Here is a 13,777-nt window from a genome sequence, read left to right on the forward strand (position 1 = left end):
CAATCACGCTTCTTGCAGTTATAGGAATGGGCTACGTGAGCATGTAATTTTTGCCCCACAAAAAATACCCCTACAAAATAAAAAATATTATTCATTTGTTTTGATTTTTATAAAATTTCTAGCAATTTCTCTTTATTTGTTTTCTTTTTATTGCATATTTAATGTCTTAAAATTATAAAAAAATCCATAAGAATGTTCAAATTTTTATTTTTATAGCATTTAGGTTTTAATTGTATTTTTAGGATTTAATTACGTATTAAATGCATTGTCAAATGAAAATAACAAAAATACAGTAGTCATGTTGCATTTTAACTTTTAGATTTAAATTTGTAATTTTCTTTCATTAATTCACATTGTTAATTAATTAGTTAGTTAATTGCTAAACTAAAATAGGTGTTTAGGTTAATTGTGCAAATTAGTTTGAATTAAGAGTATAAAATAAAAATGGTTAAGTCTAAAATTCAAGTGAAGGAAGATAAATAAATAAATAAATAAAATAGGGATGTTGTGTTCAAAAAGGGCCAAGCACCTCAGCAGCCTAGTTCATGAAAATCTGCCCCAGCCCAAACCCAGTGCAAGTCCGGTCCACCCTATTGCTAACTCAAACGACGTCGTTTGGGTGTCAAGCAAATCTCAGTTGTTCATCAAGCTAGATCTAACAGACCGGAACTGGATTCCCCATCCCATAAAATTGTCCGAAACAGCTCTCAAAACCCCAGAGACCAATCTCATTTCCCCCCATATCTCTCATCTTTCACTCTCTCCCAGAGCCGCCGGAAATCACCCCATGGAGGCGGCATAACTTTAGATGCCTCCAAATTTACACCCTACAACCTCCAGCACCCTCTCAGTCCTAATCTACCTTCAATTTTCCCAAAAGCCCCATCAAATTGGTCGAATCGTAGATCTAAGAAGGTCGAAAAAAACCCTAAATCTGTCCTTTTCTGATTTCTCCTCAATCTCGACCCTTTTGAACTCGAAACATACATCAATTGATTGCTCTTGATGAGAGCAAGATGTTAGTCTTAGTTCATCTCACGGCCACCGGAATCCAGTTGAGTTCTTTTGAACGGCCAGCTTTTCCTGGTTTCTCTCTAACCATTTCAACTCCAACAGGTATATAGTTATGTTCCCTTTCTGTATACAATTACAATCTCATCAGATTTTCAAGCCCGAAATGTCCGGGACGCCGGAAGTCTATTTTTCAAGAATAGCCACCTATGATCTTATTTTTTTATTTTATTTTAGGCCACTTAGCAAGTACAACCCTAAAATCTTCTCTTCCGAAGTGCTGAAGGGCTGTATTTGCAAAAGTAACCGTATTTTGTTTTAACTTGGGTTTTGCAAAATTAATATCTTGTCGTCAACTTTTTTTAACAATTTAATCAAGTCACCCCATTAAAAAATGTGCAGAATTAGCATTGTTCAAAATTTACCTTTGAAGGTTGTAGACTAGATCCCTTTGACACTCCACATGTGGTGGGAAGATTTGAGAAAAAAAGAACGAGACCGAGTCAATCAGTACTTGGGGGGCGCTCATGTCACGATCCTAAACCCGAACCTGGTCGTGATGGTGTCTCTCATGAAGACAAGACCAGCCAATTAAACCCAATTTCCTTTTTAAACAGTTAAACAACATAAAAGCACTCTAAAACATGATTTAGCAATACTAAGTAGCGGATAATATCATTAAAGTGCAGAAGTACAACCCGACACAGCCCTAACCGGGGTGTCACAAGTCACGAGCATCTAACAACACTAAGTCCTCAAATGTAACTATAGAGTTTAAATATTGAACTAAGGACATAAAGGAAAGAGATAGGGAGGAGCTCCGAGCTGCGAACGCCAACAACTACCTAAAGACTCCTCGAGATCCATCTGAAGTTGGAATGAATCAACACTTAGGAGCGGGACCAGCTACGCCTGAATCTACACACAGGGTGCAGGGAGTAAAGTGAGTACTCCAACTCAGTGAGTAACAAATGTAAATAACGACTGAAAGTAATAAAATACGTAAGACACAAGACATTCTATAATGAAGCAGTAAAACCATTTTTAAAGCAGTAAACCGGTGAAAAGTTTAGTAAAATCCTTTTTCAACAAGTAAATAGGTAATTTGACGAGCAGTTAAGGAAAGTAAATAAATAGAAGTTCACCCCTCGGGCACTGTATCGACAAATCCGCCCCTCGGGCAACATCGTAGAACAGCACCAGCCCCTCGGACTCAATCTCACATCACAATGGGTACCCGTGCTAATTGGGGTGTGCAGACTCCTAGAGAGGCCCCTTACGGCCCAAGCGCAGTATCAAGCCACCTCGTGGCTTCATCACTAGGCCCTAGGCCTCATATCAAACAAGTCACCTCGTGGCATACATATCTCAGGCCCTCGGCCTCATAATCAGTGTCAAATCCTCACAACATAGGCCTTCGGCCTTACTCAGTCAAAATCCTCACAAGCCCCTCAAGCAATAGTAAAACAGTGTTTAATAGCCCAAACATCATTTAAAATGTCATTTAAGTATTAAAATTAAGTAAACATGGCTGAGTAGTAAAACAATAGAAAATAATATGACTGAGTTCAAGTATAAAGGCAAAACAGTGAGGAAATATCAATAAAAATCCCCGAAGGGTTCAAATAGTTGGCACTAGGCCCAAATATGACATTCAACCCAAATAATGATGATAGCAAATAGTTTTCAATCAAATACGCGGTAAAATAGTCATTCGGGATGGACCAAGTCACAATCCCCAACAGTGCACGACCCCACACTCGTCATCCAGCGTGTGCCTCACCTCAATATAGCACTACGATGTTCAATCCGGGGTTTCAAACCCTCAGAACATCATTTACAATCATTACTCACCTCGAACCAGCTAAATCTCTAGCTTGCGACACCTTTGACCCTCGAATCGGCCTCCATCCGCATCGAATCTATCCAAAATCAGAACAAGGACGTCAAAATATGCTAAGGGAACGAAGCCCAAGCAAAAACAATCAATAAATGGCACAAATCCCGAAATTATCAAAACCCGACCCTTGGGACCACGTCTTTAAATTCAAATTTTTTTACACCAATAGATTCCTTATCTTCTCACGAGTTCATACATATCAAAAGTTCTCAAATCTGACCCCAAATAGTCCTTCAAATCCTCAATTAAACGTCTAAATTTCCAAGCCCTTGTTCTTCAATTTTTGGCTTAATTTCCATGATTTTCTAGGTGGAATTCACATAATAATCGAGTTTTTAGCCCAAAATACTTACTTCCAAACATTTCCCCTTGAATCCCTCTTCAATCTCCTTCAAAAATCTCCAAAAATGATCAACTATGGAGGAAATAAGCCCCACAATCGCGGAGAAGACGAGTTTAAAAACCTTCTACCCATGCCCATTTTCCTTCTTCGCGAACGCGGTCAAACAATCGCGTTCTCGTAGCACAATTTACTTTGACTAATTTTTCTCCTATGCGATCAAGCCCTCGCGAACATGATGCTTTACCCCGACGAACCTTCGCGAATGCGCTCCCCCTCCCGCGAACGCGATGAACAACTTGACCTCAAACCCAACTGACCTAATTCCTCTACGCGAACATGAAGCCCTTCACACGAACACGATGCATCACTTCCCAGCCCTTCGCGAATGAGAAGACCTTCTCGCGAACGCGAAGGCCAAAATTCCACTGACTTCCTATGACTCTTCGCGAACGCGAGGGTCCACTCGTGAATGCGAAGAGTAAAAACATGCAACAGCTGAACCTGCAACTTCTGCAATTTCCTAAACTCCAAAATGATCCGATTGACCACCCAAAACTCACCCAAGGCCCCCGAGGCCTCAACCAAAGGCACCAACATATCCTAAAACCTTATTCAAACTTGTTCAAATCATCAAAACACCTCAAACAACATCAAATCACCCAAAACACATTGGATTTAAGCCAATCTTTCTAAAATCTTCCGAATTCCGCTTTTGATAAAAAACCCAACCAAACCACATCCGAATGACCTAAAAATTTGCACACACATCCCAAATGACCCAACGAAGCTACTATAATTCTCAGAATTTTATTCCGACCCCTATATCAAAATCTCGCCTACCAACCGGAAATCGCCAAAATATCAACTTCTCCAATTCAAGCCTAAATCTACTACGAACCTCCAAAATTCATTCCCATCACGCTCCTAAGTCACAAATAACCTCCCGAAGCTAACCGAACAATTGGAACTCACATCTGAGCCCTCTAACACATAAGTCAACATCCGGTTGACTTTTCCAACTTAAGCTCCCTCAAAAGAGACTAAGTGTCTCAAACCTTACCAAATTCCTTCCGGATTCGATCTGACCAACCCGATATCGCATAATATAGATAAACAAAACATAAAGAAGCAGAAATGGGGAAAACAGAGCGGTAACTCATGAGACGACTGGCCGGGTCGTCACATCCTCCCCAACTTAAACAAACGTTCATCCACGAACGAATCAGGAAACATACCTAAAGCCTCAAACAGGTGTGGATATCTGCTCCACATCTCTCGCTCGGTCTCCTAGGTAGCCTCCTCCACAGGCCGACCTCTCCACTGCACTTTCACTGAAGCTATATCCTTTGACCTCAACTTTCGAACCTGACGACCCAAAATAGCTATTGGCTCCACATCATAAGTCAAATCATCATCCAACTGAACTGTACTGAAATCCAAAACATGAGACGGATCCCAATATACTTCCAAAGCATAGAAACATGAAATACCGAATGCACACTCGACAAGCTAGGTGGCAAAGCAAGTTCATAAGACACCTCCCCAATCCTCCGAAGCACCTCAAAAGGCCCAATGAACCGAGGACTCAACTTCCCTTTCTTCCCAAATCTCATAACACCCTTCATGGGTGAAACTTTTGTCACACCTCCTTTTTCCGGCACCCGCAAGGATACAAGGAGTTTTTCCAATTAAAGGACAATCGAAACGGGATTTGTTTATTTATTTTAGAGTCGCCACTTGGGAGATTTAGGGTGTCCCAAGTCACCAATTTAATCCCGAATCGAGGAAAAGAATGACTCTGTATTACAGTCCGTGAACCAGAAATCCGGATAAGGAATTCTGTTAACCCGGGAGAAGGTGTTAGGCATTCCCGAGTTCCGTGGTTCTAGCACGGTCGCTCAACTGTCATATTCGGCTTGTTTATCTGATTTTTCATACAATTATGAGCTTATGTGCAGATTTTAACTCTTTACCGCTTTCATTATTATTATTATTATTATTATTTTACAGGGAATTGCAACGTTATGAAAATGTATCTCGAACCGCGTCACAATCAATGTACCCATGGTCGTCACACTTTGACTCCGTTGAGATTTGGATTTGGGTCACATAAATGTGCACCCGAGTTTAAGAAAATTAAATTATTAAAGGTGCGCCTAAAGCGACTAGCGAATCATTTACTTTGGGTAGGGCCGTGAAATTTTGCTAAACGGTCCATCACCAAGTCTAAGCAATTTTTAAGCAAATATTTACTAAGGGCCCCGCAATTTTGTATTTTTTATTCGGTGAGCCTCATCTCATTCTTATTTTAAAAAAGGAATTTGCAACGTCATGGACACGCATCTCGAACCGCGTCACAATCAATGTACCCGTGATTAGAGACACATTTTAACTCCGCTGAGATTCGGATTTGGGTCACATAAATGTGCACCCGAGTTTAAGAAAGTAAGATTAATTAAGACGCGTCCTAAAGAAACTAGCGTGTTGTTATTTTGGGTAAGGCCGTGGAGTTCGCTAAGCGGCCTATCCCGAGTTCTAAGTAATTAACACATACATTTTTGTGAGGGCCCCACGATCTGTGCGTTTTATTTGGCGAGACTCATCTCATTTTTATTTAAAAGGATAAACCTATAGTGACTACATTTCTTCTATTAAGTTCGTCTCTAAAATAAAAGAAAATCTCCCGATTAATTACATGCTAAAAAAGACGTAACTTATTAGTTATTAGTTTACGACTAATGCGAATGGAAAATTGCAATCGAGTTTGTACAAAGAAAGATTGCTTTCGTTCTATATTCTATTATTTAATAATACTAGAACATGAGATTGACACACCATAATATCACAACAAATTAACTAGTCTTTGATTAATTTAAACTAACATTATTAGATGAAAAAATTATACATATGCAACCCCATTACTCATTAATCAGTCAACTACATTTTTATACAAAGAAAGGAAAATTCTATTCAAGCACAAATCTAAACAAGAGGCATTCAACAGGAACAAAGCCTGGTTAATACTTCATTTCGCTTCAAACCGAGAGTATACAAATGTGTACCTGGAAATGGCAGTACAAGAAAAAAAGAAGGAGGAGTCAGCAGCAGTAATAACACAACAACCCAACAGCAACCCAATAGCAGCAATTCGGACCAGATTCAAGGCCCAGAAAAGTTTGAAGAAAACCGAACAACTCAATAGAACAAACCCAAAAGTATGTAAACAAACTAAACAGCAACAACCCACGCATGTATTAAACCCGAAACTAAACTCGTTTCTCATTTTGTTTTTGTTTTCTCTTTTTAAACTCTCCAACACTCTCTTAGGATTTTCAGAATGTCTTCCTCTCTCCAAAAATAATCCTCTCTAAAACTATCTTTGTGAAAAAATGTCTTCCTAAAATGTTCTCTCCAAAATCCCCCCCTTAAAATGTGTCAAATGACTCTATTTATAACAAGACTCTTGTCTTGAACCCCCAACCCGAAATATTCTCCTAATTGCATGCTTTGTTCCCCATTACCCTATGTCTTCTTTATTTTAAACCCCTTTCCCCCATACCCACATATTTTGTCCCCCACTACATTAAATAAATATATCAACCTCACCCCATTATATCTTGTCTCCCATATTTAACTTAAATAATTACATTATTCCCTCACTACATTATGTCTTGTCCCCCACTATATTAAACAATTATATCATCTCCTCACTAATTTATGTCTTGTCCCCACAATGTATTATTTTAGTATTGTTAATGCCTAGTGGACAAAGCACCCAGATTAAATAATTGTTCAAATGTTCAATTCCAAAAATACCCCTCCGACCTTACTGAAATTACCATTTTACCCCTGAACGTACTGCAATTTACCAATCTACCCCCATCAGCTATAACAAATTCACCTAATCAATTCCAACCAAAATATAGCAAATAACCAATTTCTAAACAAATTCAAACAACAAATCACATGAACACAGATTGAACAACATCAAATTAATGGGAATAAGTTAACCATATTGGGAACCAATCCTGGTTAACTTAGATAAAAATGAACGAGCAAGGAGACAACAATATTAACAACAAAAGTAAACTGAAACAACATGAATCACAATTAACGGAAACGAAAATGCAAACTGAAATCATATGATGAACAACAAAAAGCAGGAAATCAAACAATACACAACACGAAACCATTTGAACCAATACAAGAATAAACACTCATGGGAATAGCCACAATTTAAACCAAACATTTGAACTTCCTAACTTGAAATATGCAACGATACAAAGAAGGAGAAAAAAAAGAATAAACCAAACATTTAATTTTACCCGGAATGAGAATTGAACAGAAAATGAACGAAAGCTAACAGCAACACAAAAATAGGTCGGAATCCTACCATATTAAAGGGATTGGTTTGAATGGCAACCTCGATGCGCTGCAACTCGACGACCTCGACCGTGTATGAACTGCTTCGACAAACCCCGACCAAAGCTCGAACAAACGAGATGGTTGAGTCTCGTTTTTGGACCAGATGCTCGACGAGGCAGCATGGAAGGTGAGACGTTTGGGTCTGTTGGAGATCGACGAGGAAGTAACAGCCATGGGTTAACTGGTGCTCGCGGAGAAGAGAAGGAGGGGAGGTGGATGGTTTGTTTGGTCATGTATGAACGTGAGGGTGGCGACTGGGTGGTCGCCTGGTATGGTGTTGCTGATTCGCCGCTGGGCGTGAGGAGATGGCAGTGGAACAACAGTAACCATTACTGCTGGACATGGGGGCTCGACGAGGCAGCTGGAGATGAAGCAGAAGACGCAACAACCAGCAGCCATGGTCGTTCGACGGACGTAGCAGAAGCAACAGTGGTGAAGCAGAAGACGCAGCAACCAGCAGCCATGAGAGCTCAGGCTCGAGCTCGACGGAGACGAAGAAGATGACGCAGCAGTGACGGGATTGAGAAGAAGACGTAGCAAGGAGGTGGTCGTTTGGAGCTGGTTCGAAGATGAAAGGAGAGGGCAGCCATGAACGAGCTTCGAGCTCGACATGGAGAAAACGAGCTTCGTAGTGGTGTGTGTGTGTGAGTGTGGTGGTGAGGCGTCGTTGGACTGGGGTGGTGGTGTTTGTGTCGAAGGTGATGGAGGTGTGAGGGGGGGGGCAGCTATGGTTGGCTGAGGTTTGGAGATGGTGAAGTCTTGGAGAAGAAGAAGAGAGGGTGGCAGATGGGATTAGCTTTTAGGTTTAGGGTTTTTTGTTTTTGTTTTTGTGAAATGTAAGATAGGGAGATAGGGGTGTTGGGTATTTGGGTTATGGACTGGGTCGACCCGGTTTGAAATGGACCGGGTCGTAGGGGAAGGTTGGGTATAAGTGTTTTGGGCCTCGGTTCAAAATGGGAGAAGAGCCCAATTCCGATTTTCTTTATGTTTTGCTCTCTTTTCTTCTTTTATTTTTCTAAAACTAAATTCTAAAAATCCTTAAATTATCATATAGAACTAAATTAATTCATAAAAGCGCAAATTAACTCCCAAAAACAATTAACACATAATTAAGCATAAAATTGTACAATTGGACATTAAATGCTAAAAATGCAAACGATGCATATTTTTTGTAATTTTCATTCTTGTAAAGCAAACTTAATTATTACTAATTGTAGAATTAAATCCTAAATGCAAATGCAACATATTTTTGTATTCTTTTGTTAATTTAACAAATAAACATGCACAGACAAATACAAATAATTATCCAAAATGTCACAAAAATTCTCAAAATTGCACACAAAGGAAAATCGTTTTATTTTGAATTTTTGGAGTAATTCTTTCATAGGGCAAAAATCACGTGCTTACAACTTTCAACAGAACCTTCTCGCCAACCATGTAGGACACATCTCGAACCTTCCGATCAACATAACTCTTTTGTCTCGACTGCACTATACGAAGCCTCTCCTGAATCACCTTCACTTTTTCTAAAGCATCATGCACCAAGTCTGTCCCCAATAGCCTAGCCTCACCGGGCTCGAACCAACCAATTGGAGATCTATACCGTCTCCCGTACAAAAGCCTCATATGGAGCCATCTGAATACTCGACTAGTAGCTGTTGTTATAAGAAAACTCTGCAAGTGGTAGAAACGCATCCATGACCCTTCGAAATCAATGACACAAGCACACAACATGTCCTCTAATATCTGAATAGTGCGCTCGAACTGCCCGTCCGTCTGAGGGTGAAAAGCTATGCTCAACTCAACCTGAGTACCCAACTCTTGCTGCATAGACCTCCAAAACTGCGATGTAAACTGGGTGCCCCTATCTGAGATGATGGAAACTAGGACACCATGTAGATGAACAATCTCCCGGATATAGATCTCTGCCAACCGCTCTGAGGAATAGGTAGTACACACAAGAATAAAGTGTGCGGATTTGGTCAGCCGATCCACAATCACCCAAACAGCATCAAACTTCCTCAAAGTCTGTGGAAGTCCAACTACAAAGTCCATAGTGATCCTCTCTCACTTCCATTCTAGAATATCTATCCGCTGAAGCAAGCCACCCGGTCTTTGATGGTCATATTTCACCTGCTGACAATTGATACACCGAGCTACAAATCCCATAATATCTTTCTTCATTCTTCTCCACCAATAGTGTTGCCTCAAATTCTGATACATCTTCGTGGCACCCAGATGAATGGAATACCGCAAGCTATGGGATTCCTCCAGAATCAACTCCTGAAGCCCATCCACATTGGGCACACAAATCCGGCCCTGCATCCTCAACACCCCATCATCACCAATGGTCATATCTCTGGCATCATCATGCTGAACTTTGTCCCTAAGGACTAGCAAATGTGGATCATCATACTGGCGCTCTCTGATGCAATCATATAAGGAAGATCGAGAAACCACACAAGCCAATACCCGATTGGGCTCCAAAATATCTAACCTCACGAACCGATTGGCCAAGGCCTGAACATCAACTGCAAGAGGTCTCTCCCCAACTAGGATATATGCCAAACTCTCCATACTCACTACCTTTCAGCTCAAGGCATCGACTACCACATTGGCCTTTCCCGGATGGTACAATATAGTGATATAATAATCCTTAAGCAACTCCAACCATCTCCGCTGCCTCAAATTAAGATCCTTTTGCTTGAACAAATGCTGAAGACTGCGATGATCAATAAACACCTTACAAGACACGCCATACAAGTAATGCCTCCAGATTTTTAACGCGTGAACTATGGCAGCCAACTCTAAATCATGAACGGGGTATTTCTTTTCATGGGGATTCAACTGACGAGAAGCATAAGCAATAACTCTACCCTCCTGCATCAACATACAACCAATTCCAACTCTCGAAGTATCACAATACACGGTATATGAACCTGAAACTGATGGCAAGACCAACACTGGAGCTGTGGTCAAAGCTGTCTTAAGCTTCTGAAAGCTCTCCTCACACTCGTCCGACCATACAAATGAAGCACCTTTCCGAGTCAACTTAGTCAAGGGCTATGCGATAGATGAGAATCCTGAACAAACCGGCGATAATAACTCGCCAAACCAAGAAAGTTGCGAATCTCTATGGCTGAGGACGGTCTGGGCCAACTCTGAACCACCTCTATCTTCTTTGGATCAACCTAAATACCCTCACTGGACACCACATGCCCTAAGAAAGCCACTGAACTGAGCCAAAACTCACATTTGGAGAATTTTGCATAAAGCTTCTCCTCCCTCAATCTCTGCAACACAACTCTCAAATGCTCTGTGTGCTCCTCCTGACTACGTGAATATACCAGAATATCATCAATGAAGACTATGACAAATGAGTCAAGATAAGGCCGGAACACGCTGTTTATCAAATGCATGAACGCTGCTGGGGCATTGGTCAGCCCAAAAGACATCACCAAGAACTCATAATGACCGTATGGGGTCCTGAAAACTGTCTTAAGGATATCCGAGTCCCTGATCTTTAACTGGTGATAACCTGAACGGAGATCAATATTGGAGAATACTCTCGCTCCCCGAATCTGGTCGAATAAATCATCACTGCGAGGCAAAGGATACTTGTTCTTAATTGTTAGCTTGTTCAATTGCCTATAATCAATGCACATCCTCATAGTGCCATCCTTCTTCTTCACAAACAGAACCGGCGCATCCCAAGGTGACACACTAGGCCGAATCCTTTATCAAGGAGTTCCTGAAGCTGTTCTTTTAATTCCTTCAACTCCGCTGGTGCCATACGATACGGCAGAATAGAAATGGGCTGAGTGCCGACACCAGGTCAATACCAAGATCAATATCCCTGTCCGGTGGCATGCTCGATAGGTCTGCAGGAAACAGATCGGGAAAATCCCTCACAACTGGAATAGAATCAATACTGGAAGTCTCAGCACCGACATCCCTTACAAAGGATAGATATGAAAGACAACCTTCCCAACCATACGCTGGGCTTTCAAGAATGAGATCACTCTACTGGGAATATAATCAGTCATACCTCGCCTCTCAATCCGTGGCACACCCAGTATAGCCAATATGACTGTCTTAGCATGACAGTCTAGAAAAGCACGACATGAAGATAGCCAATCCATGCCCAAAATGACATTGAAATCTACCATACACAATAATAAAAGATCCACACGGGTCTCCAGACCTCTAATAATCACCACACATGACTGACACACACGGTATACAACAACAGTATTACCCACCGGGGTAGATACATGAACAGGTGAAGCATGAAACTCACGGGTGTACCCAAATAACGAGCAAAGTATGATGATACATAAGAAAAAGTGGAACCAGGATCAAATAATATATAGGCATCTCTGTGGCAGACTGAAACAATACCTATAGTAACATCGTCTGAAGCAATAACATCGGGTCTGCCTAGGAGTGCACAGAAACAGGACTGACCGCCCCTTGATTGACCTCCCCCTCTGGGGCGACCCCTAGCTGACTGACCTCCTCCCCTAGCTGGCGGGGCGGGTGGTGATGAAGCAACTGGCGCTAAAGCCGATGCCTGGCCCTTCTATTGGGATGAACTAGCAAAACGATGAGGACACTGCCTCCATATGTGACCCATCTCACCACACTCAAAACAAATCCTATGTGCTGGAGAAGGGGACTGAAGGGAACCCCTCACACCAGAGTGACTAGTAGATGCACTCGACATAGAAGAGACCTGAACTGATGGAGCACGGGTCGAACTTTGAGCTGGGAGGGCACTAAGTGATGACTGGCCCTGCTGAGAACTGTGATAACCATGACCCGACGACGCCCTACGATAACCTGGGCGAGCTGGCTAAGTAGACGTGAATGGATGGCCTCTGCTGTGTTGAAACTGACGCCTCGAAGGAGCACCATTATAGCTACAAGATCCTCAAGACCTCTTGACCTCCCTCTCCTCTCACTCCTGGCGACAAACAAACTCAATCTCACAGGCGATATCCATAACCTCCTCGAAAGTAGCACCAGATACCATCTCCCTAGTCATGAGAATATAGAGCTGATAAGTAAGACCATCCACAAACCTCCTGATCCTCTCTCGATCTATCGGAACCAACCAGATGGCATGACGAGCCAACTCAGAGAACCTCAACTCATAATGTGACACGGTCATCTCCCCTTGACGCAACCACTCAAACTACCTACGTAGTTCCTCTCTACGAGACTGAGGCACATAGTTCTCCAGAAAGAGAATGGAGAACTGCTACCAGGAAAGAGGTGCTGCACTAACAGGCCTACTCCTCTCAAGATCCTCCCACCAAGTGAAAATAGCTCCTGAAAACTGATAGGTGGTAAAGCGACTCCGCTGGTCTCCAGAATACCTGTTGTATGAAGCATCCTCTGACACTTGTCCAAAAAGCCCTGGGCATCCTCGCCCTCTGCACCGCTGGATGATGGAGGCTGAAGTCTACCAAACCTCTCAACCTACACTACTCGTCCTCTGGCATGGCAGGAACTACATAATTCTGAGAAGCTGCAACCGGCTGGGCTGGATGTGCCCCCAGCGTCTGAAGTCCCTACACGACCTAATCAGATGTGCGAGCGGCGGGAGTCTGATTGCCTCCCCCGGCCTGCGAAGTAGCTGCGACTGTAGTGGCTGAAACCGCCTAAGCTAGGCCAGTGCAAATTGATAAGATCTGAGCCAAGGCCTCTTGAAGACCCGGAATCAGGATAGGCACAGCTGGTGCCTGAGCTAGTGCTGCTGGAGTGTCCATAACTGGGACCTGATCCTGAACTGGGGCAGCCGGTGGATCTGTAGGTGCTTCTTTGCCCCTACCACGACCACGACCGCGTCCTCGGCATTTGGTGGCCACAGCTGGTGGTACTGGGGGTCGTCTACCCCGATAAGTAGTGCGTGTACTCACCATTTGTGAGAGAGTAGAACAAAAGAAGTTTAGTACTCGGATCAACAAGTTCGCACGACAAGAATTTCAAGAATATGAAGTTTTTCCTAAAGGTTCTGCAGCATCTCGAGGATAAATACAGACGTTTCTGTACCGATCCGCAAGGCTCTACTAAACTTGCTCATGACTCATGAG

This window comes from Nicotiana sylvestris, chromosome 1, assembly GCF_000393655.2.
Source record: "Nicotiana sylvestris chromosome 1, ASM39365v2, whole genome shotgun sequence".
Classification (NCBI taxonomy): Eukaryota; Viridiplantae; Streptophyta; class Magnoliopsida; order Solanales; family Solanaceae; genus Nicotiana; species Nicotiana sylvestris.